General features: G+C 46.3%; 1 long non-coding RNA gene across 1 annotated transcript; it reads left to right on the plus strand.

Annotated features, from left to right (window-relative positions):
* Positions 1 to 1,690: 1,690 nt before the first annotated feature.
* On the plus strand, positions 1,691 to 16,013 carry LOC139359782 (uncharacterized). Its single transcript, XR_011616195.1, has 3 exons — positions 1,691 to 2,429; positions 11,661 to 11,718; positions 15,868 to 16,013. It is a non-coding gene; the product is annotated as an uncharacterized lncRNA (long non-coding RNA).
* The last annotated feature ends 7,941 nt before the right edge of the window (positions 16,014 to 23,954 follow it).

Raw genomic sequence — 23,954 nt, forward strand, 5'->3', positions numbered from 1 at the left:
ACACACAAACACGCATGCACACACACATGCACACATACACACATGCACACACACGCACACACACATGCACACACACCCACACATGCACGCACATGCACACATGCACACATACATGCACACACATGCGCACACATGCACACACGTGCACACACACATGCACACACATTCTACTGGTCTGTTTCTCTGGGAAATCTGACTAGTACAAACTTCCACAGAACAGACTCACGGAATGCACCCCAGGAACTGGACCAAACCCTAGAAGACAGCAGTGAGGGCAGCTCCTCCAAAGAGGCAGGGCTTTGCCTCACGCACCTGCTCACCCACGTTACATGGAGAGACAAGTGGGTTGAGATTAGAACATACATTTACATGTACATATACATATGCACATGCATATGCATACACACATACATACATATACATATATACATATGCATACAGATGTATATATACATGCACATATGCATATACATACACATATGCATGCACATATATAAATACATGCACACATACACATATCCATATCTACACACATATCTATACACATACACATATGCATGCACATATACATAAATCCATGCACACATACACATATGCATATAGATACACATATATACGTACATAGATCCTTGGGCAGGGCCAGTGGCTTGTCTGCTTGGTAAGAAACTGGAAGACAAACGGTGTCCAGGACAGGGAGGACTGGGGAAGAGACACGTGGATGGGCTCACTCACACGGCCCGGAGTGTGAAGGTCTTTCAATCCATGTTAATGTTCGCTAGAGAGCAGTCACCACGCAGGAGGCACTCAGCGGCTAAACAAGCAGAATGACTGCCCACAGATGTCAGCCAGCCTCTGAAATTACCACCCTGCCGCTGGTACAGTGGGCACATGAACAGAATAGCCGAGGTGGCAGGGATGGGGGCTATGCCCGGGCTCAGCAGCACACACACACCACAGCTCACCTAACTGCTCCCACCCACAACACAGCAATGCTGAGCTGCCCATACGGCACCATTCCTCGAGACCCACCTACCACTCAGTGGCCAATTGGTTCCACTGGGCCCCTTCTACCCTGCAAGGCTCAGCAGATCCTGTTGCCCCGAACTGATGCTGTTCCAGCACCGACGCTGTTCCAGAACCGACGCTGTTCCAGATCGTGTTGCCCCAAACCGACGCTGTTCCAGATCGTGTTGCCCCGAACCCGTGCTGTTCCGGATCGTGTTGCCCCGAACCCACGCTGCTCCATACCCACAGGCTCTCTCTGGAACCTCTAGCCCATGACTTTCACAGCGTTTAATTCACTGAGGTGGGATCCTGCATAGCAACACCTTGGACCAAGAGACCCACTTTACAGAAGAGAAGGTATGGCCGGGTGCTCCTGGCTCACGTCTATAATCCCAGCACTTCGAGAGGCTGAGGCAGGAGGATCCCTTGAGCCCAGTCTGGGCTGAGTTCAAGCCCAGCCTGGACGACATGGTGAAACCCCATCTATACAGGTAAAAAAAAAAAAAAAAAAAAAAAAAAAAAAAAAAGTAGCAGCAGAAGAGGAGACAGAGATAGGGAGGTAATCATATAACCCTGGGATTCCCAGTCCCATCACCTTTACCGCCTGGAAGCTGCCAGTGTGATAAGGCAATAGAAAGATCTTTTGAAAGCACAGTAAAGGTGGCAGCCTAGAGACATTCCAGCTTGTACAACAGATCAAAGCCCCATCTCTAAACTATCTATCTATATATAAACACACACACAACTGAACCTTAAACAATGTGGGTGTGAACTGCGTGGTCTACTTTTACACGAATTTTCTTTTGTTTCTGAGACTTTGGGGCACCACCTCCTGGAATGTAACATACCCCCTAAATCAACAACCAAGGTAGCATGCAGTGTTCCTAAAATGGAGAACGCATTAGTCCAGGAACCAAGGGATGGCCGGAGGTACGGCCCTGCTGAGCGTGTTCTCGGTGACCGCCTAAGGGGTGTGCCTCCCACTCCTGCCACCTTCACTCTGGAGGTCTAAAGATGCAGTTTCTCTGAAGAGTTCATGTTTCCACCAGGGGATATAGAGAGGTCCCATTCAACTTGAAGCTCTGCTTCCTCCTGGTCACTTCGGGCTCCTCATGAAGCAGTCTGCAGGCTAGGACGGAGTGGCAGGAGGCAGCAGGGCTGCTATTACACACAGAGCGGGTGGGGCTCTCTCCGACCTCCTCTGCTTAGCTTCCATAGAGATTGCAACAGCAGCAGCCACAGCCTGCAAAAGGCATGACGGCCAGGAGCTCAGACCCTCCAAGGATGAGAATCTGAGTCACCTCCTGGTTCCAGGTTACCCTAGGAACCAGGTTACGCTAGGACCAACACAGGGCCTGGGGCAGGGTGAGGGGACCCTAGCAGAGGATGGAGAAGAACATCAGCTGTGGCCCCCAGAGAGCTGGGTTGGTTCCATGAACTTTCTTTCCTCTAGTAAATTTCCCAGCCAGAATCCTGGAGGGACTCTGTATTCGTTTCCCGGGGCTGCCATAACAAAGCACGACAGACTGGAAGGCTTAAACAACGGAAACCTATTTCCTCACATTTCTGGAGGCTGGGCGTGTGAGATCAAGGTCGGCGTGGTTGGTTTCTCTCCTTGGCTTGCAGATGGCCGTCTTCTCCCTGTGTCCTCACGTGGTCTTCCCTCTGTGTGTGTCTGTGTCCTAATCGCCTCTTCTTGTAAGGACACCAGTTATATTGGATTAGGGCTCATGTGACCTCATTCTCATTTAATCAGCTCCTTAAAGACCCTATGTTCAAATGCAGGCTCATTTCTGAGGTCCTGGGAGTTAGAACTTCATTTGAAATGTGCAGGGAAGAAAAACAAAATTCAGCTCATAACAAGCTGTTTCCATGCAGGGTGAACTTAGTACATTAAACAAGCGATCTCACAGTGCAAGGGGTGGACAGTACAGAACAGAAGCCAGAGGCATCGTCCCTGCCCCCACCCTTCAAGACTGCAGTGCAGCCGGGCGCGGTGGCTCAAGCCTGTAATCCCAGCACTTTGGGAGGCCGAGACGGGCGGATCACGAGGTCAGGAGATCGAGACCATCCTGGCTAACACGGTGAAACCCCGTCTCTACTAAAAAATACAAAAAACTAGCCGGGCGCGGTGGCGGGCGCCTGTAGTCCCAACTACTCGGGAGGCTGAGGCAGGAGAATGGCGTGAACCCGGGAGGCGGAGCTTGCAGTGAGCTGAGATCCGGCCACTGCACTCCAGCCTGGGCGACACAGCGAGACTCCGTCTCAAAAAAAAAAAAAAAAAAAAAAAAGACTGCAGTGCACGGCCAGGCACGGTGGCTTATGCCTGTAATCCTGGCACTTCAGGAGGCTGAATTTGGCGGATCATTTGAGGTCAGGAGTTCGAGACCAGCCTGGCCAACATAGTGAAACCCTGTCTCTACTAAAAATACAAAAATTAGCCAGGCCTGGCAGCTCATGACTGTAGTCCCAGCAACTCAGGAGGCTGAGGCACAAGAATCACTTGAACCTAGGAGGCAGAGGTTGCAGTGAGCCGAGATTGCACCACTGCACTCCAGCCTGGGCAACAGAGGGAGACTCTGGCTCCAAGAAAAAAAAAAAAAAACTACAGTGCTCATTCTCCCAGCTGCTGGGAACATTGCCCCTGACAGTTTGTGGCTGAGTCCCTCACTGGGCATTTTCCTTGGTCAAAGAAACTGCCTTACCCACGGATGCCCTCCTCCCAGGGAGAGCTCCCATGCCATCTCTGGCCAACACAGGAGTTCAGAGCCCAGCCTCCTTCCTCCAATGTGTGACACCTCTGAGGGCCATCCCAGGTTCAGGGCTGTCCACAAAACCTCAGTTCACCTTCTCCCTCTGCTCAATCCTGTTCCCTGCAGCCCTGGCAGGTGTTGATTCTCAGAGCACATTCCCCAACAAATTCCGTGCATGCAATCTCATAGTCTGTTTTTGGGAGACCCAATTCTATGGTCTAAAAGTTTGTGTCCTCCCCCAAATTCCTAGGTTGAAATCCTAACCCCCAAGGTGATGGTGTAAAGAGGTGGAGCCTTGGCCAGGTGATTAGGGCATGCGATTGGAGCCCTCATCATGGGATTAGTGCCCTTACAAGAAAGGCCTAAGGGCCGGGCGCAGTGGTTCAGGCCTGTAATCCCAGCATTTTGGGAGGCTGAGGTGGGAGGATGGCTTGAGCCCAGGAGTTTGAGACCAACTTGGGCAATACAGCAAGACCCCAATTCTAATATACACACACACACACACATATACACACACAGACACACACACACACATATATATTTCAATTGGTTGGGTGTGGCTGGGTGCAGCAGCTCACGCCTGTAATCCCAGCACTTTGGGAAGCCGAGGCAGTCAGATCACCTGAGGTCAGGAGTTTGAGACCAGCCTCGCCAACATGGTGAAACCCCATCTGTACTAAAAATACAAAAATTAGCCAGGTATGGTGGCAGGCACCTATAACCCCAGCTACTCAGGAGCCTGAGGCAGAAGGATCGCTTGAACCCAGGAGGCAGAGGTTGTAGTGAGCTGAGATTTCGCCACTGTACCACAGCCTGGGCAACAAAAGGGAAACTCTGACTCAAAAAATAAAAAATAAATAAATAAGAAAGAAAATTAGTTGGGTGTGGTGGCACATGCCTGCAGTCCCAGTAGTCCCAGCTACTCGGAAGCCAGAGACTGGAGGATTGCTTGAGCCTGGGAGGCCAGGGCTGCAGTGAGCCGTGTTTGTGCCCGCCTGGGCTGCAGAGCAAGACTTTCTCTCGCTCTCTCTCTCTCTCTCTTTCTCTCTCTCTCTCTGTATATATATGCCTGAGAGAGACCCCTTAACCTCCTACCATGTGAGGACATAGAAAGAAGGAGCCATCTATGAACCAGAAAGCCCTCACCTGAATTTCCTGGAGCCTTGATCTTGGACTTCCAGCCTCCAGAGCTGTGAGTAATGAATTTCTGCTGTTTATAAGCTACTCAGCTTACGGTGTTTTGTTGCAGACACCAGTCTAGGGTAAATCCTTGTGCACTGAAGTCACTAGGGCCAGATTCTCAATATTGGCTATGCACAAAAGCCAGCACATACACATAAACCGAGACTCACATGCAGAGTTTTATCCCAACTTTAGCCACCACCAGCCGGGAAAAGGAAAAATCCCAGGCTGTTATTAGAGAAAGGCAAATAAAACCACAGTGAGAGACCACGTCAGAGGGACTAGGAGGGCTAAAACCAAAGATAGATAACAGCAAGTGTTGGTGAGGATGTGGAGAAATTGGAACCCTTCTTCTCTATTTATCGGAATGTAATGGGAACAGTGGTGTGGCCGCTGGGGAAGACAGTCTGGCAGCTCCTCAAAAAGGCCAAAAATGAGTTACCCTACCACCCAGTTATTCCACTCCTAGGGATATGCTCAAGGGAAATGAAAACGCATGTCCACAAAGAAAAAAAAAAAAAGTACACAAATGTTCATAACAGCATTATTCATAATAGACAAAAGTGGAAAAAAACAAAATGTCCATCAATTGATGAATAAACAACAAAAATGTGTCTCTCCATACAATAAAATGTTATTGCATCATGAGAAGGAATGAAGTTCTGATACATGCTACAAACCAGGAACCTTGAAAATATCACATTAAGCGAAAGAAGCTGGACACAAAAGAACACATATTGTATGATTCCAGTTGTATGAAATGTCCAGAACAGGTAAATCCATATAGACAGAAAGTAGATTTGTGGCTGCCGGGGACTGGGAGATGGAAGAATGGGGAGTGACTGCTATTGGGTGCAGAGTTTTTTGGGGGGATGATGAAAATGTTTTGGAATTGGATAGTACTGATGGTTGAACAACTCCATGAATATACTAAAAGCTACTGAATGTATAATGGAAAAGGCTAAGCATGCAGTCTTTATGGTATGTGAATTATAGCTCAATAAAGTTGGAAGCTCAGAGACTGTGCAGGACATTGTTTTGCTGACAGAGCATCCTTGTCTCCAACATCTAGAGGCAGGATTCACACTTTTACTGGTGGAATTTCATTTACTCTATGGACCCAAGCCCAGGCATCAAAGCGTTAAATCCTTCTAGCAGGAAGAATGGTCTAGACCTGGACATAACTCAGATCAGTCTACGTGAGCCTTTGTTTTGGGTCATCTATTTGTATAATTGGTGAAAGAAATGCTGTTTCCACTGGGGATGCCACAAAAAGAATGCAGTTAGACTGCTTCTAACACTGTCTTATCACCGTGCAAGAAGAGCTGGCGTACGAATGGAGCCAACCCAAAAGAAAGCAAGGATGTGAGAAGGAGAAAGTACCATGGGGTCCCATTGACATCAGTTGAACCCTGGATCCCGCCATGCCTGAAACCCTAGACTTCTAGGTCCAACAGACAATAACATTTATTTTTCCTTACACTAGAGATGCATTTCTGTCAATTGCAACCAAACAGTCCAATCTAGACTATTTCATTTAAATATTTTTGAAGCATACTGTCAGACTCCCAGAAGAGTTAAACCAACTCATGCTTCCACCAGAGTATGCGTGTCCCCACAGTTGAAGTAGACATTGAGTCCTGCAGCTCTGTTATAGGTTCCAACCAGACTTCCAGAAAGGGTCCTCCATCTCAGAATCCTCAATTTGCTTTGTTTTGTTTTGAGATAGGGTCACCTCTGTCACCCAGGCTGGAGTGCAGTGGCACGATCATAGCTCACTACAGCCTCAAGCTCCTAAGTTCAAGTGATCCTCCTACCTCAGGTTCCTGAGTAGCTGAGCCCACAGGCATGAATTGCCACACCTGGCTTTTTTCGTACTTTTTGTAGAGATGGAGTCTCACCATGTTGCCCATGGCTGGTCTCAATCCTCAATTTCAGAACTGGACAAGAGTGCAAGGAATCATGTGTACAATGGTTAATTTCACTTGTCAACTTGACTGAATGAAGATGCCGAAATGTCTGGACGCAGCTTACTCTGGGTGTGTCTGCGAGGGCATTTCTGGACGAGAGGAACACCTGAGTCAGTGGACTCTGGAAAGCAGACTGTCCTCCTAATGTGGGTGGGCCTCATCCAATCAGTGGGAGGCCTAAATAGAACAAAAGGGAGAATTTTCTCTCCCCACCTGTCTTTGAGGTGGGACATTGGTCTTCTCTTGCACTTGGACTGTAACTTACATCATTGGCTCTCCTGACATCATCGGCTCTCCTGACATTATCGGCTCTCCTAACATCATTTGCTGTCCTGATTTTTGGGCCTTTAGACTGGAATAGGAACTACACCACATGCTTTTCTGGCTCTCCAGCTTACAGACGGCAGATCCTGGAACTTCTCAGCCTCTGCAATCATGTGAGCCAATTCCTTATGGTCAATCTCTCTCTTTCTCTTTTTTTTTTTTTGAGACGGAGTCTCACTCTGTCGCCCAGGCTGGAGTACAGTGGTACTGTCACGTCGGCTCACTACAGCCTCATCCTTGCGAGCTCAAGTGATCCTCCCACCTCAGCCTCCCAACTAGCTGGGACTACAGGCGTGTACCACCACGCCTGGCTAATTTTTAAACATTTTTTTTTGTAAAGATGGGGGTCCCCCTATGTTGCCTAGACTGGTCTCAAAATCCTGGGCTCAAGCAATCCTCCTTTCCTCGGTCTCCCAATGTGCTGGGATTACAGGCATGAGTCCCCGCCTTTCTATACCCATGTCTCCTAATGGTTCTGTTTCTCTGGAGAACCCTGACTAATATAATGTGATAACTTGAACATAGAAAAGACCTTGTGCATAAAGATGTTCATTAATATTCATAAGAGCAAACAATTTGAAATAATTTATATGCATGAAACTTGTATGGAACAGAATATGGTACAACCACTTAAAATAATGCTTATGAGGGCTTTTTCATTTTAATCAAATGGAAAAATTATTGCAGTTGTGCCATACAAAGGCCAGAATACAAAAATCAGATATCCTGTAATACTAATACTAATAATAATAATAATAACAACAACACTTTCATTTCCTGAGCAGGAACTAAGCCCCAGACACTGCCTTGGGTATATCATGTGCATCATTGAACTAAATGACATTCTCACCATTACATTCCAAATATCAAGGAAAAAGATTTGGAGCGTATATGTTATACCAAAAAACCAACAGTGTTTGTCTTTTTAAAAAATCTTTTTTTTCCTTCTTTCCACCTTGTTTTACCCTCTTTACCACACTGAGTGTGTATTGCTTCTATATTTGGACAGAATTAAAACAAACTGAATTTTTTAAAGTCAGATGAAGCCTCAGTCCCATGTCTCAACCCTTCCTCCAATTTGTACAAGATCATGGTACTCATGGTGGCAGCTGACGACAGGTGGTAGGATGCCCCTCCCCCTCTCCCAGGAGGCTGTCATCCCTAGAATCTTGCCATGAAGTTAAATCTAAAATTACTGTGTAACTAATGTATCAGTAGTGCTACCAGCAGCAACATGATCTTCTATGCAAATCAGTTGTATTGAATTGTAGCACAAGCCCAGCATAGTAATTACCTATCAAGTGGTAATTACGCTTTTATTATTTTTTTAAACTTTCATTAAAAGAAAGCATTTTAAATTGGAAGGAAACAATCCATGTCACAAGCCAGTTAGTCCAGAAATGTTTGTCTGTTTGGAGGCCCCAGAATGAGTATCATAGTATCCACCCCTGATTAAACACTTACCATGTAGCAGGCATCTGGAAAAGCACTTTGCATTTGATATCTCAATATGTATTCCTCACGACCGTGCTGGGAGGTGCGGCTTGCTATCACAAAATTACAGATAAAGAAACAGAGACTCAGAGAAATTTCAATAGCTTGTCAAGGGGACAGAGCCAGAATTTAAGGCGAGGAGCATTGAACACAGAAGCCAGGGGAGGTCGGGAGCAGCGGCTCGCACCTGCAATCACAGCACCTTGGGAGGCTGAGGCAGGAGGATCGCTTGAGCCCAGGAGTTCAAGACCAGCCCGGGCAACATAATGAGACCTCATCTCCACTAAAATAAATAAATAAATAAATAAATAGAAATTTAAAAAACTAGCTGGGTGTGGTGGCATATGCCTGTAGTCTCAGCTATGGGGAGGAGGCTGAGGTGGGAGGATTGCTTGAGCCCTCAAGGCTGCAGTGAGCTACAATCACACCACTACACTCCAGCCGGGGGGACAAATGAGACCCTGTCTCAAAATTATAGATAGATAGACCGATAGATAGATAGACAGATAGAGAGAGAGAGTATCGATCTGACTTTGTGATCAAGTGATGCAATGTAGGATGTGTGAAAGGGAAGAAGGATCTGATAGTCATCTGTGGGTGCCTCAGAAGTTCTTTGACTTGCATATTTAAAGTTCCTAAAGGAAGCCAGGGGATTTTACCCACTGCGTTGCTTTGCCAGGAGGGGTGTGGACTTCACCTCCCTGCTATACTTTCCACAAAGGCATGCAGATGGAAACGAAGGAGAGGAAAGGCACGCCCGTGGTGCCCATGGAAGAGCAGTCCTTCCCCTGGCTGGGGGTCATTTGTGTGTCTCTCTGTCTCCTATCAGGCTGAGAGCAGTGAGAGATGAGGTTCTCCATGCAGTTAGGCGCTCCTCCTAGACTGTCCCTTTCTACCCAATCCAACAAATCAGAGATATACCTTTGGGATAACATTTCCTGTCTCTCACCATTCACATCGTTTGGCAGATCCCGTGACCTTAAGATCTTTCCATGCCTTCCCCTGTTACTGGTCTCCACTGCAGCACCCTGTTCTGGATGGCTTCTTCGGGAAGTCTATGCATTTTCTCTAGCTTAAGGCATAGCTGTATCCAGGAGTTCACAAAGTATCTCCAGCCTGGATTCAGGGTTTCAGGTACAAGCTCTTCACTAGATACAAACCTTCCCATCTTTTTGTGCTCCTCTAACCTCACCATCTTCCCACCCTTAGTTCTGACTGGTTTACATCCCAACGGATGTAAACAGAGAGGTCTTTCTAAAATGAAAATCTGATCACCATTCCTGTGCCAAAGCCATCAGTGGAAAGATGACAGCTGAACTTCCTTCCTTGGCATGATCTGCCATCGGCCTAGCTCCCCAATCTCACTACCCGCCATTTCCCCCACGTACCATATAAAGAAAAAAAAATTTTTTTTTTTTGAGACGGAGTCTCACTCTGTCGCCCAGGCTGGAGTGCAGTGGCCGGATCTCAGCTCACTGCAAGCTCCGCCTCCCGGGTTTACGCCATTCTCCTGCCTCAGCCTCCCGAAGAGCTGGGACTACAGGCGCCCGCCACCTTGCCCAGCTAGATTTTTGTATTTGTTAGTAGAGATGGGGTTTCACCGTGTTAGCCAGGATGGTCTCGATCTCCTGACCTCGTGATCTGCCCATCTCAGCCTCCCAAAGTGCTGGGATTACAGGCTTGAGCCACCGCGCCCGGCCATAAAGAAAATTTATACCAAACTTGGGATGCTGAGTGCCCTTTGGATGTCATACAAAATTACTGCATTGTCCTCAAGTCAGCCCAAAGGTCATCTGACTCTCAAAGGCAGAGTTTCTCAAACTTGAGTGCAAATCAAGACCCCAGGAGAATGTGCTAAACCCAGAGTGCTGGTCCACTCCTGGTGTATCCGACTCAGTGGGTCTGGAGTCAGCCCCAGTATTTACCTTTCTCATAGCTCTTGGGGGCTAATGCTGCTGATCCAGGGACAACACTTTAAGAACCACAGCTCAGAGGTCTTCTGGGGCAAGGGTCAGAAAACTTCCTGAAAAGGGTCAGATGGTTAAAATTTTAGACTTTGTGGGCAAGACTGTTGCAATGACTTGACTCTGCTGTTGTAGTAAAAAAGCAGCTTTGGGCAATGTATAAACAGATGAGTATGCCTGTGTTCCCACTTCATTTATAACAACAGGTAGAGGACCAGATTTGGCCCACAGGCCACAGTACTTTGCTGCTCTAGAGAAATGTATTATTATTATTATTATTATTATTATTATTATTATTTGAGATGGAGTTTGCTCTGTTACCTAGACTGGAGTGCAGTGGTGCAATCTCGGCTCACTGCAACCTCCGCCACCCGGGTTCAAACGACTCTTCTGCCTCAGCCTCCCGAGTAGCTGGGATTACAGGCACCCACCACCACGCCCAGCTAATTTTTGTATTTTTATTAGAGATGGGGTTTCGCCATATTGGCCAGGCTGGTCTCGAACTCCTAACCTCAGGTGATCCGCCCACCTTGGCCTCCCAAAGTGCTGGGATTACAGGCATGAGGCACCACGCCCAGTCAAGAAATGTAATTTTTTAAACTTACTATTTACTGTTAGGGCCTAGACTCTGCAAAGTTAGATGTTAGCTCATAGAATATTTTTTGTTCCATAGAAATGGAAATTATTTCCATCTGGAAGAAAAGATAATTTCCAATGTTGTCATTTTATTGCCTTGTAGGGCGTTAACCTTCTTGTGTTATACTTCACAATTTTATTCCAGCATTCCTTCTTTCATTAACTGTACAGATGACCTCTGACTTACGACAGTTTGACTTAACAATTTTCGAATTTACGATCAATTTATTGGGGCATTAAATGCATTTTTGACTTAAGATATTTTCAGCTTACCATTGGCTTTTTGGAACATAACCCTATTGTAAGTCAAGGAGCATCTGTGTATATTTCAGTCTCTCGCATCTTCCTTTGGACCAGCTTGACTGCCCTGGTGGGTCCCTCATTAACGAGGTAAGTGAATGTCTGTCATGTGTTCACTATATATTGGCATGAATTTTTTTTATTTTTTTGAGTTGGGGTCTCACTCTGTTGCCCAGGCTGGAGTGAGATGGTGTGATCATGGCTCACTGTAGCCTCAACCTTCCTGGCTCAAGGGATCCTTCTACCTCAGCCGCCCCAGTAGCTGGGACCACAGGTGCATACCACCATACTGGCTAACTTTTAAATTTTTTGTAGAGACAAGGTTTTGCTATGTTGCTCAGGCTGGTCTTGAACTCCTGGGCTCAAGCAATTCTCCTACCTTGGCTTCTCAAAATGCTGGGATTACAGATGTGAGCCACAGTGACCTGGCTACAACCACCATTTATTATCCGTCACAATATTGTGGGGTGGCTAGGTTCAACTGGGCAGTTCTTTTCTCTGGAGACAGCTGGGGTTGCCATCATCTGCGGTCGTGACCAGGCTGAGCACCTTGGTTCTCCTCTACATGGCCTTTCCATGCAGCTGAGGGCTGGGTTCCACGAGGGAACATCCTGAGCATACAAGACAAAGGCGAGCCCTGGAGTTGACACAGCATCACCTCCACCGCATGCTATTGGCCAAAGCAAGACACAGGACTGGCTCAACTTCTAGGGGACAGGAAATAGACTCCACCTCTCAGTGCCAAGAGTGTCAGAGTACAGGCAGCCACTTCTAATCTCTCAGAGACAGATCGGGGCTGTTAAACTCAGGAAGAAATCTCCAAAGTGACTATGAGTGGGTTGGGATCATAATCCCAAAAGACGCAGTCCAGAATGCCATAATCCCAAATGTTGAAATCTCGAAAGATCAAATCCCCAAAGACTAAAATCCCTAATGTCTAAACAAATTGCCAAACCATGACAGATTAGAATTAGGTGCAATCGAGGCTTCTAAAAGTGAATTTCAAGGTGTTACCAATAAAGTTTATTTTTTTCCATCCAACCCAATGTATTTGGCAGAAAATTCAGATGTATGGATTGGCCACGTGATACGATAACAACAAAAACATTCATTTAAAAAATGTATCATGTGGTAGCGTGTGCCTGTAATCCCAGTGCTTTAGAAGGCTGAGGCAGCAGGATCGCTTGAGCCTAGGAAGTTGAGGCTGTAGTGAGCCACGATTGTGACATGCACTCCAGCCTGGGTGACAGAGTGAGACCCCAACTCTAATGAAAAAGAAAAAAAGAGAAAAAATGTGCCATTTGACTACATTGGCATTCCTTCCGGCTGATGACACTCTGGGAACTTTTTTTTTTTTTTTTTTTTTGAGATGGAGTTTAATTCTTGTTGCCCAAGCTGGAGTGCAATGGTGTGATCTCAGCTCATTACAGCCTCCATCTCCTTGGTTCAAGTGATTCTCCTGCCTCAGCCACCCAAGTAGCTGGGGTTACATGCCTATGCCACCATGCCCAGCTAATTTTTTTTTTTTTTTTGAGACAGAGTCTTGCTCTTGTTGCCCAGGCTGGGCAACCTCCATCTCCTGGGTTCAAGCAATTCTCCTGCCTCAGCCTCCCGAGTAGCTGGGATTACAGGCATGCGCCACCATGCCCGGCTAATTTTGTATTTTTAGTAGAGACAAGGTTTCACCACGTTGGTCAGGCTGGTCTCGAACTCCTGACCTCAGGTGATCCACCTGCCTCGGCCACCCAAAGTGCTGGGATTACAGGTGTAAGCCACCACACCCAGCCCTAGGGAGTTCTTAATGAATTAAAGCCACATTTGCCTGAAGAAGCCAACAAAGTTGCTGACTGGTTCAAAAATATAATGTGCATGGTAGGCTGAGATGCTTGCACAATGGTGTTGCTGTTTAAACCTCAGCATCCACCAGATCTGTGGTGTCTGAGTGCATGAGGAATAGAATTTTGCTACCCAAAACAACACAGAAGCATGGCACAGAAGATGGGAAAATTTAATAGGAAATGCTCATGTTGGTATACATCAAATCATAGAAAAGTTTCAAAAAGAACAACGCCACATGGAAAACGAATGTGAACATATTCTCCGAAGAGACTCTTGTCCTAAAAGAAGAAAAGCAGCTGTTCATTGTGATGCGAGACTTCAAAATATAGTTCATGATGGTAAAAGTCAGCCAACTCATATGGACTATCTCCACCCATTTGCCCATAACTATCTTTTTTTTTCTTTTTTTGTATTTTGAGACGGAGTTTCGCTCTTATTGCCCAGGCTGTAGTGCAATGGCACGATCTTGGCTCCCTGCAACCTCCACCTCCCGGGTTCAAGTGATTCTCCTGCCTCAGCCTCCTGAGTAGCTGTGATCACAGGCTCCCGCCATCACACCTGGCTAATTTTTGTATTTTTAGTAGAGACGGAGTTTCACCATGTGGGCCAGGCTGATCTTGAACTCCTGACCTCAGGTGATCCGCCCGCCTTGGCCTCCCAAAGTGCTGGGATTATAGGTGTGAGCCACCGCGCCCGGCACTTTTTTTTGTTTTGTTTTGAGGTAGGGTCTTACCCTGTCACCCAGGCTGGAGTGCAGTTGTGCGACCATAGCTCACTGTAGCCTCAAACGCCTGGGTTCAACCGATCCTCCTACCTAGGCCTCCCAAGTAGCAGGGACTTCAGGTACACATCACCAGGCCCAGCTGATTTTTAAATTTTTTCAGAAATGGGGTCTCACTGTGTTGCCCAAGCTGGTCTTGAACTCCTGGGCTCAAGCAGTTCTCCCACTTCGGCCTCCCAAAATACTGGAATTACATGCATGAGCCACTGTGCCTGGCCACAAAAACATGTATTTTATAATTGTCTGTTTTACTGTATAAAGTGACATACGAAGTGATGTGCTGTGTTTTCATATGTTTCTCAAATAAATGTGACTAAAGGCCGGGTGTGGTGGCTCACGCCTGTAATCCCAGGATTTTGGGAGGCTGAGGTGGCCAGATCACCTCAGGTCAGAAGTTCAAGACCAGCCTGGCCAACATGGCAAAACCACGTGTCTACTAAGAGTACAAAAATTAGGCCAGCAGCGATGGCTCACGCCTGTAATCCCAGCACTTTGGGAGGCCAAGGCAGGTGGTCATCTGAGCTCAGGAGTTTGAGACCAGCCTGACCAATATGGTGAAATCTCATCTCCACTAAAATTACAAAAATTAGCCGGGCATGGGGCTGTGTGCCTGTAGTCCCAGCTACTCGGAGGCTGAGGCAGGAGAATTGCTTGAACCCAGGAGGCGGAGGTTGCAATGAGCTGAGATCATGCCACTGCACTCTCCAGCCTGGGTGACAGAGCGAGACTCCCTCTCAAAAAAGAAAAAAAAAAAAAAAAAAAAAAAAAGAGGCCAGGCGCTGTGGCTCACGCCTGTAATCCCAGCACTTTGGGAGGCCGAGGTGGGCAGATCACCTGAGGTCAGGAGTTCAAGACCTGCCTGGCCAACATGGTGAATCCCCATCTCTACTAAAAACACAAAAATTAGCCAGGTGTGGTGTCGGGCGCGTGTAATCCCAGCTACTCGGGAGGCTGAGTCAGGAGAATTGCTTGAACCCAGGAGGCGGAGGTTGCAGTGAACCGAGATTGCACCATTGCACTCTAGCCTGGGGGACAAGAGCAAGTCTTCATCTCAAAAAAAAAAAAAAAGAGGCCGGGCGCGGGGGCTCATGCCTGTAATCCCAGCTCTTTGGAAGGCCGAGATGGGCGGATCACGAGGTCAGGCAATCAAGACCATCCTGGCTAACACGGTGAAACCCCATCTCTACTCTAATATGAAGAATTAGCCGGGTGTGGTGGCGGGTGCCTGTAGGCCCAGCTACTCGGGAGGCTGAGACAGGAGAATGGCGTGAACCCGGCAGGCGGAGCTTGCAGTGAGCCGAGATCGCACCACCGCATTCCAGCCTGGGCGACAGAGTGAGACTCCGTCTCAAAAAATAAAAAGAATAAAAGAATACAAAAATTAGCTGGGCGTGGTGGCACATGCCTGTAATCCCAGCTACTTGGAGCCTGAGGCAGGAGAATGTCTTGAACCAGGGAGGTGGAGGTTGCAGTGAGTGGAGATCACACCATTGCTCTCCAGCTTGGGTGGCAGAGTGAGACCCTGTCTTACAAAAAAAAAAAAAAAAAGAAAAAGGAAATGGTAACATCTGCCCCATAACACTGCTTATCCTCACTCTTGCTTTATCTTTTCGCATTAGAATTTCTCACCAACATATCATCCATTTTGCTGATTTCCTTCAATGCCCGTCTTTCCTGCTGATGTGGAAGCCCCTGCGAAAGCAGAGCTGTTTGTTTTGTTTCCTCTATCGTCCTCCAAGCCTCAACAGTGCCTGTCACAAGAGCGCTCAATAAATGTGTGCTGAATTAACTCAGCGGTTAATTAATGAACCAGAGTTGGGGGGGGTCTCCTGAGAGCCAGGACAAGTCACTGCCTTTATCTGGGGTCTTCTCCAGTGATACATGGAGGATGACCCCAAATCTCCAGGATCTCTGCTACCTCTAACAACCAGGATGTTCAAACATCAAGATTTGGACTATTCATCCCTTGGTTCCAAAATGTTATTATTTAACTTGCAATGTGTTCCAAAGCATACTTGTCCATAGCTTCACTATGTTCAAAGGGAAACTGATCCTAATCCCAGAAGACACCATTCTGAATGCTATAATCCCAAATGTTGAAATCCCAGAATATCAAAATCTTGAAAATATAATTCTGAAAAAAATAATAAAGCATTAGGCCAGGTGCGGTGGCTCACAACTGTAATCCCAACACTTTGGGAGGCTGAGACGGGCAGATCACCTGAGGTCAGGAGTTCGAGACCAGTCTGACCAATATGATGAAACCCTGTCTCGACTAAAAATATGAAAAATTAGGCCGGGCGTGGTGGCAGGTGCCTGTAATTTCAGCTACTAGGGAGGCTGAGGTGGGAGAATCACTTGAACCCAGGAAGTGGAGGCTGCAGTGTGGTGAGATTGCACCATTGTGCTTCAGTCTGGGTGACAGAGACTGTCTAAAAAAAAAAAAAAAAATAGTAGGATGTCACACTTAGTAGGATGTTTCTAGGATCCACGAAAGATTCAAGGTGTCTCTCACTAGCTGGGTAATCTCTTCAATCTGGAAAACCTACTATGTCATGGGGTAGGAAAAGGGAATCTCTACTTAGGAGAAAACATAAAGATGGTTTTTGAGTGCATGAAGCCTGTTCACCTCCTTGTCCAGAGACTTTAGCTACCATTCAAATGTTCTTTGGGGCCTCAGCTCATGATTAATAAATCAAGTATTAGTTGAGCTTTCATCACATATCCGGGATCATGCCTTGTGTTGGGGCTGCAATGGAAAGCAAGAACTACAAGAGCAAGATCATGGTCATTAGGGCAGATCCAGGAAACCTTGTGGCTTTGACTCACCAGCATGCAATGGGACAAAAAAAAAAAAATCATCTCCTGCCCAATTTCATTAGCATTAAGTGGCCTCCTTTCTGAAGAGTGACAGCTGTTGGGAAACCCTTGGGGGGTAAGATATAAAATGCTCACCATCCACCAAGTCATTGCTTATTTACTTACTTAATATAATAAAATCAGGGAAAGATCCGTTAAGAAATAAACACTTCACGGCAGTGCTGTCAATGATGGTGAGATGATGGAAACAAGTTACTTGTCTAACAGTATGTGCTGAGAGCAAACGTGTATATATCTGCATTGACATGGTTTAGCTGTGTCCCCACCCAAATCCCATCTTGAATTGTACCTCCCATAATTCGCATGTGTCATGGGAGGGATGCAGTGGGAGGTAATTGAATCATGGGGTTGGGTTTTTCCTGCGCTGTTCTCATCATAGTGAATAAGTTTCCTGAGATCTGATGGTTTTATAAAGTGCAGTTCCCCTGCACATGCTCTCTTGCCTGTCACCATGTAAGATGTGCCTTTGCTCCTCCTTCAGCTTTCGCCATGATTATGAGGCCTCCCCACCGATATGGAACTGTGAGTCCATTAAACCTTCCATTAAACCTGTTTTTCTTTCTTTCTTTCTTTCTTTCTTTCTTTCTTTCTTTCTTTCTTTCTTTCTTTCTTTTTTTTTTTTTTTTTTTTTGAGATGACATCTCACTCTGTGGCCCAGGCTGGAGTGCAGTGGCACAATCTCTGCTCACTGCAACCTCTGCCTCCTTGGTTCAAGCGATTCTCCTGCCTCAGTCTCCTAAGTAGCTGAGATTACAGGTGTGTGCCACCATACCTGGCTGATTTTTGTGTTTTCAGTAGAAACAGAGTTTCGCCATTTTGGCCAGGCTGGTCTCGAACTCCTGACCTCAGGTGATCCACCCACCTCTGCCTCCCAAAGTGCTGGGATTACAGGTGTGAGCCACCACACCCAGTTTAAACTTCCTTTTCTTAATAAATTACCCAGTCTTAGGCATTTCTTCATAGCAGTATGAAAATGGACTAAAACACGCATACAGAATCTGAATACGTCCACATTTATAAGTACATTCTTAGTTGACCGGCAGAGATTCTAGTAACATCCTACTAAGTGCAATATCCTATTATTTCACCCTTATCCCTCCCAGGCTACAGCAGCCAGAGAGATCCTGTTCAAACCTATGTCTACTCCTGTCCCTCCTTGTTTCTTAGTTTACAGGCAGGGATCTATGTTCCCTCCATGTGCCCTCCCTCCCTCCTAGGGCAGGTTGCTGAGCTGAGTTCGATGTTGGTGTTTAATGATAAACAGGTTTCAGATAACACATCTGCACAGAGTGAACCGTAATTCAGGGCTCAGATGGACCACCTGAAATCTGATTCAGCTCTAGAGGAAAAATTGTCTGTGCTGGTTTTATGACATGACGTAGAGACAGACCCAAACAGGAAAGAAGGCACGTGACAATGGAGACAGATTGAAGCAGTGACGTGACAACACAGGCATTTTGTTCAACTTACCCTCATATCTTTGGCATCTAATATTTCCATACAGTAGGAACTCACCATGCTTTTTAATTTTTACTTATTATTATTTTTTTGAGACTGCGTCTCACTCTGTCTCCCAGGCTGAAGTGTAGTGGCATGATCTCAGCTCACTGCAACCTCCGCCTCCTGGGTTCAAGTGATCCTCATGCCTCAGCCTCCTGAGTAGCTGGGATTACAGGCATGCACCACCAGGCCCGGCTATTGTTTTGTGTTTTTAGTAGAGATGGAGTTTCACCATGCTGATCAGGCTGGTCTTGAACTGCTGACCTCAAGCGATCCTCCCACTTCAGCCTCCCAAAGTGCTGGGATTACAGGCATGAGTCCCCACTCCCGGCCTGTTCACCACGCTTTTGTCAAATGAATAAATACATGAGAAAATGAATTAGTGATGCATATAAAGGGTTCAATCTGAGTGCTTGACACACGGTGCTCAGTAAATGGTTCACATAATTATATGACCGGACCCTTGCCCAATTCTCCAGCACCATCTCTGCCAAGACTCCCTCGCTCTCCCAGGAAACTCAGCTGCAAATCCACCCTGGCACCTTGGAGGTGCTGGGTGAACTACCCTGGTTTTTCCTGGATCACTGTTCTCTCCATTCCTCTATGCCACACCCTTTGGAGGGTCCCTCGGTTCTTGGGAGGGCTTCTTGGGTTAGCTTTGCTGATGCTTCTCCATGTACCTCAGTTTACCCTACCATAGCTGATGTACACCGTCTCACTTAGTCCTGGCAATGACCTGTGTGAAAGGCATCGTTACCCCCAAATGAAGAAAAAGGCTTCCAGGAGCAGCCTTGCCCACAGCTTCCTGCCGCTAAGTGGGAGAGCTGGGAACTGAGCTTGGACCCTGGGACTCCAGAATCTACTTTGTAGATTCCCATCACATCCATGTTAACAACAAGCTTTAAAAAATCAAACAATCAGTGTTTGTGCTAGAATGCTGGGGTCACGGATTATTTTTTCTTCAAAATTGTAGAATTCTGTTAAAATAATCAATCTTGCCTTTAGAGTAGAAAAAAAAAAACATTTTTTGTAGGCTAAAGGAGATTGAAAGAATGCTTTTGTTCTCTGGGTGGTCTGGCAAAGAAGCAAAAACCTACATCACATGAAAATTGGTGAAAAATAAGAAATTCTTGGATGAGTGGGAAAAGGAAGGGTTTGTAAGGGTGACTGGATCAAGAAAAATGAAGGAGCATTAAATAATAATGACACCACTTCAACTCACTGATACTATGAACACATTGCAGCTAATGTATCATTTCACATGACTGAAGTCGCCACCACCTTCATCATCTCCATTGATCTCAGGGTCTACTCAACGAAGCATGCAGGACAAACAGCGCTTTCTTCCTTGTGTAGGAAACAAGTTACAGAAAATTAGCGATTTCTCCAAGGTCTTAGAGTGACTTGAGGGGACTGAATTAAGAATGAACCCAGGCCGGGCGCGGTGGCTCACGCCTGTAATCCCAGCACTTTGGGAGGCCGAGGCGGGCGGATCACAAGGTCAGGAGATCGAGACCATGGTGAAACCCCGTCTCTACTAAAAATACAAAAAATGAGCCGGGCGCGGTGGCGGGCGCCTGTAGTTCCAGCTACTCGGGAGGCTGAGGCAGGAGAATGGCGTGAACCCGGGAGGCGGAGCTTGCAGTGAGCCAGGATAGCGCCACTGCACTCCAGCTTGGGCGACAGAGCGAGACTCCGTCTCAAAAAAAAAAAAAAAAAAAAAAAGAATGAACCCAGGCCAGGCATAGTGACTCATGCCTGTAATCCCAGCACTTTGGGAGGCCTAGGTACGTGGATCACTTGAGCCCAGGAGTTCAAGACCAGCCTGGGCAACATAGGGAGACCCTGTCTCTACAAAAAGTAAACAAAATTAACTGGGTGTGGTTCTATGTGCCTGTAGTCCCAGCTACTCTGGAGGTTGAGGCATGAGAATTGCTTGAGCCCAGGAGGCGGAGATTGCAGTGAGCAGCTGAGATGGCACCATTTCACTCCAGCCTGGGTGACAGAGTGAGAACCTGTCCAAAAAAAAAAAGGAAGAATGGAATCTAGATCAAGAATGTGTGTTTTATTTTTTCTTACTCCCTTTCTTTAGCAGTTTTTTCTCCTGGCCAAAGTCTTTGAAGATGGCGGTGCCTAAATTTGGCAACTGTCTGGGGAGGGGCAGAGACAAGGGAAATGAGTATAATGTTTAAGTGAGGAACTGCATTATATACATCCTCACTTAAGAAGAGACGTCAGCTATGTGAGTTCTGCCACCAAAAATGAAAGAGTAACATAATTAGAAAAAAAAAAAAAAGGATGTTCTAGTCCATTCAACATGCCATCAACAAGCAAAGAGATCTGAGTGAGGTTCAGATGAAAGGCAGGGCTCTGTGCTCCCTCAACAGGTCCTCCCTCCCTCCTAGGGCAGATTGCTGAGCTGACTTCGATGCTGGTGTTTAACAATAAACAGATTTCAGATAACATGGCCTGCAGAGCAAGCTGTAATTCAGGGCTCCAGTGGACCACCTGAAATTTGATCCAGCTTTGGAGGAAAAATTGTCTGCGTTGGTTTTATTACATGACAGAGACAGAGCCAAACAGAAAAGAAGGCAGGTGATGACGGAGACAGAGATTGGAGCCATGGCGCTACCAGCTGAGGATCGTCAAGGGTGGCCGACTGCTCCAGAAGCTGGGACACAGGCCTGCAGCAGTGTCCTCCTCGGAACCTCCAGAGGGAGCGTGGCCCTGCCAACACCTGGGTTTTGGACTCTGACCTCCAGAGCTGTGAGAATACATTTGTGTTGCTTTAAGCCTTCCAGTTTGTGGTTGTTACAGCAGCCACAGGAAACAGCGACTAGGCTGGTTCTTTTCTGGGACATATGGGACTTCTCTTATGTGCAGTTGTGTCCCAAGGACTCCTGATGGCCTTGCTGAAACTTTTAGAAAACTGCCCTACAGTGAAAGCCTCTTCCTCCCAGCCCTCTGCCTTCCCGCTCTCCTCTGCAGGGGCCAGCCCCACAGCCTGCTAGACGATCTCCCATCTCTGCCCACCCCTCCTCTTTTCCACCTGGGCCTTTTCCTTCTTCCACCTCTTGGTCCCTGTTTCTCAAAGGACCAGGACTAACAAAGACATCCATATATCAGGTTTAACAGCTACCAAGATTTTGCAACGTTTGCTTCGTTGCTTCCTTTTTCCTTTCTGTTTTGTCCTCAGATATTTTAAAGCAAATCCCATACCTCATGTCATTTCATTCTCTACATATTTCAGTGCACGTCTCTTAAAACCAGGAGTATTTTCTTATATAAATCACAATTATCATGACCATACCTAACACATGTATTGGTAAATAGTTTCTTGGTATTTTCCAGGCCTCGTCTACGTACTCTAAATTGTCTCAAAAATGTCTTTTCATAGTACTTGATTTGACTCAGTTTTGAACTCTGTGTTTGGCAAATCCTTTCGATCCCAATCTTCCCCACTTATAAGTGACATGACATTAGGCAAGTCACTTGGCTTTTTTCCATTTTCCCCACCCTAAAACGGGGAAACCAATAGTATCTGCCTCACTGGGTTTTCCGAGAATTAAATGAGGTCATTCCTTCATTCATTCATTCAACAAATGTTTTGTGAGCAGCTGCCTAAAATGCCTGGAACTGTGCTAGGTCCTGTGAAAATATCAGAAAACAAGACCAAGTACCTGGCTTCATGGAGCTTATATTTTTTATTTTATTTTATTATTATCATTATTTTTTGAGACAGTTGCTCTGTTGCCCATACTGGAGTGGAGTGGTATGATCTTGGCTCATTGCAACCTCCACCCGCCAGGTTCAAGCAATCCTCCTGCCTCAGCCTCCTGACTAGCTGGGATTACAGGCACCTGCCACCACGTCCAGTGGATTTTTGTATTTTTTAGTAGAGACGGATGGTGTTTTGCCATGTTAACCAGGCTGGTCTCGAACTCCTGGGCTTAAGTGATCCATCTGCCTTAGCCTCCCCAAGTATTGGGATTACAGGCATGAGCCACCGCGCCTGGCCTGATGCTAGTGGAGGAGAAAGACAATAAACTCAAAAAATAAATATACCATAGAATGTCAGCTAGTTTCCCCAAATGTCAGCTACAAGTTTCCCCAAATTCTGATTTTTCTTTGAAAGAAAGTGTGTGAATGCTGTGGGAAAATAACCTGGATTGCAGGAGGGCACGGGGTGGGGCTCCCGTTATGGGCAAAGGAGTGAGGAGGGTCCTTTGGGAAGAGATGACCATGAACAGAAACCTGAGGGAGTGAAGGATTGAGCCTCCCTGGGGAAAAAATGTTCCGGGAAGACAGAGGGCACATTTAAAGTGGGTGCTTGCTGGCACGGGAGAGCTGGAGTTCTCAAATATCTTGGTCACTGATCTCTTTACATTCTTAAAAATTATTGTTGGCTGACCTCCTGTTGGCAAGGATAAAGAATTAAATGAAAAAAAAAAAAAAAAAAGGAGCCAGCGCAGTGATTCACGCCTGTCATTCCAGCACTTTGAGAGGCTGAGGTGGGAGGATCACTAGGTCAGGAGTTCAAGACCAGCCTGACCAACATGGTGAAACCTTGTCTCTACTAAAAATACAAAAATTAGCTGGGCGTGGTGGCACGCACCTGTAATCCCAGCTACTCAGGAGGCCGAGGCAGGAGAATAACTTGAACCCAGGAGGCGGAGGTTGCAGTGAGTCGAGACTGAGCCACTGCACTCCAGCCTGGGTGATAGAGTGAGACTCTGTCTCAAAAAAAAAAAAAAAGAAAAAATTATAGCTGTTTTTGTGAGTGAGTTGCATCTGTTGTGGTTGACCATATTAGAAGTAAAACTAAAACATCACAAAATAATAACAATTTATGTAAAATATAATACATTCATTAAATGTTGACATAAACAACATCATTTTAATGAAAAACAACTACACTCCAAAAAAAAAAAAAAACATTTTGGTGAGAGGAGTGGCATTATTTTGTATTTTTACAAATTTTTTAAAAGTCTGGGCCAGGAGCAGTGGCTCACACCTGTAATCCCAGCACTGTGGGAGACTGAGGGAAAAGGATTGCTTGAGCTCAGGAGTTTGAGACCAGCCTGGGATTACAAGCATTAGCCACTGTGCCTGGCCCCACTGTACTTGTACTTTGAATGGATCTTTTACTCATGTGCAATTTTATAACATCAGTCATTTGGAAAACATTGATTCACTGAGTTACACAGATCTTCCAAATGTTGAAGCATTCTATTCTTTTTTTTTTTTAATTACAGACATAAGGATGGCAACAATAGACACAAGGGACTACTAGAGGGGGAAGGGAGGGAGAGGGGCAAGGGTTGAA

Source organism: Macaca nemestrina, chromosome 18 (genome assembly GCF_043159975.1).
Source record: "Macaca nemestrina isolate mMacNem1 chromosome 18, mMacNem.hap1, whole genome shotgun sequence".
NCBI classification, from domain to species: domain Eukaryota; kingdom Metazoa; phylum Chordata; class Mammalia; order Primates; family Cercopithecidae; genus Macaca; species Macaca nemestrina.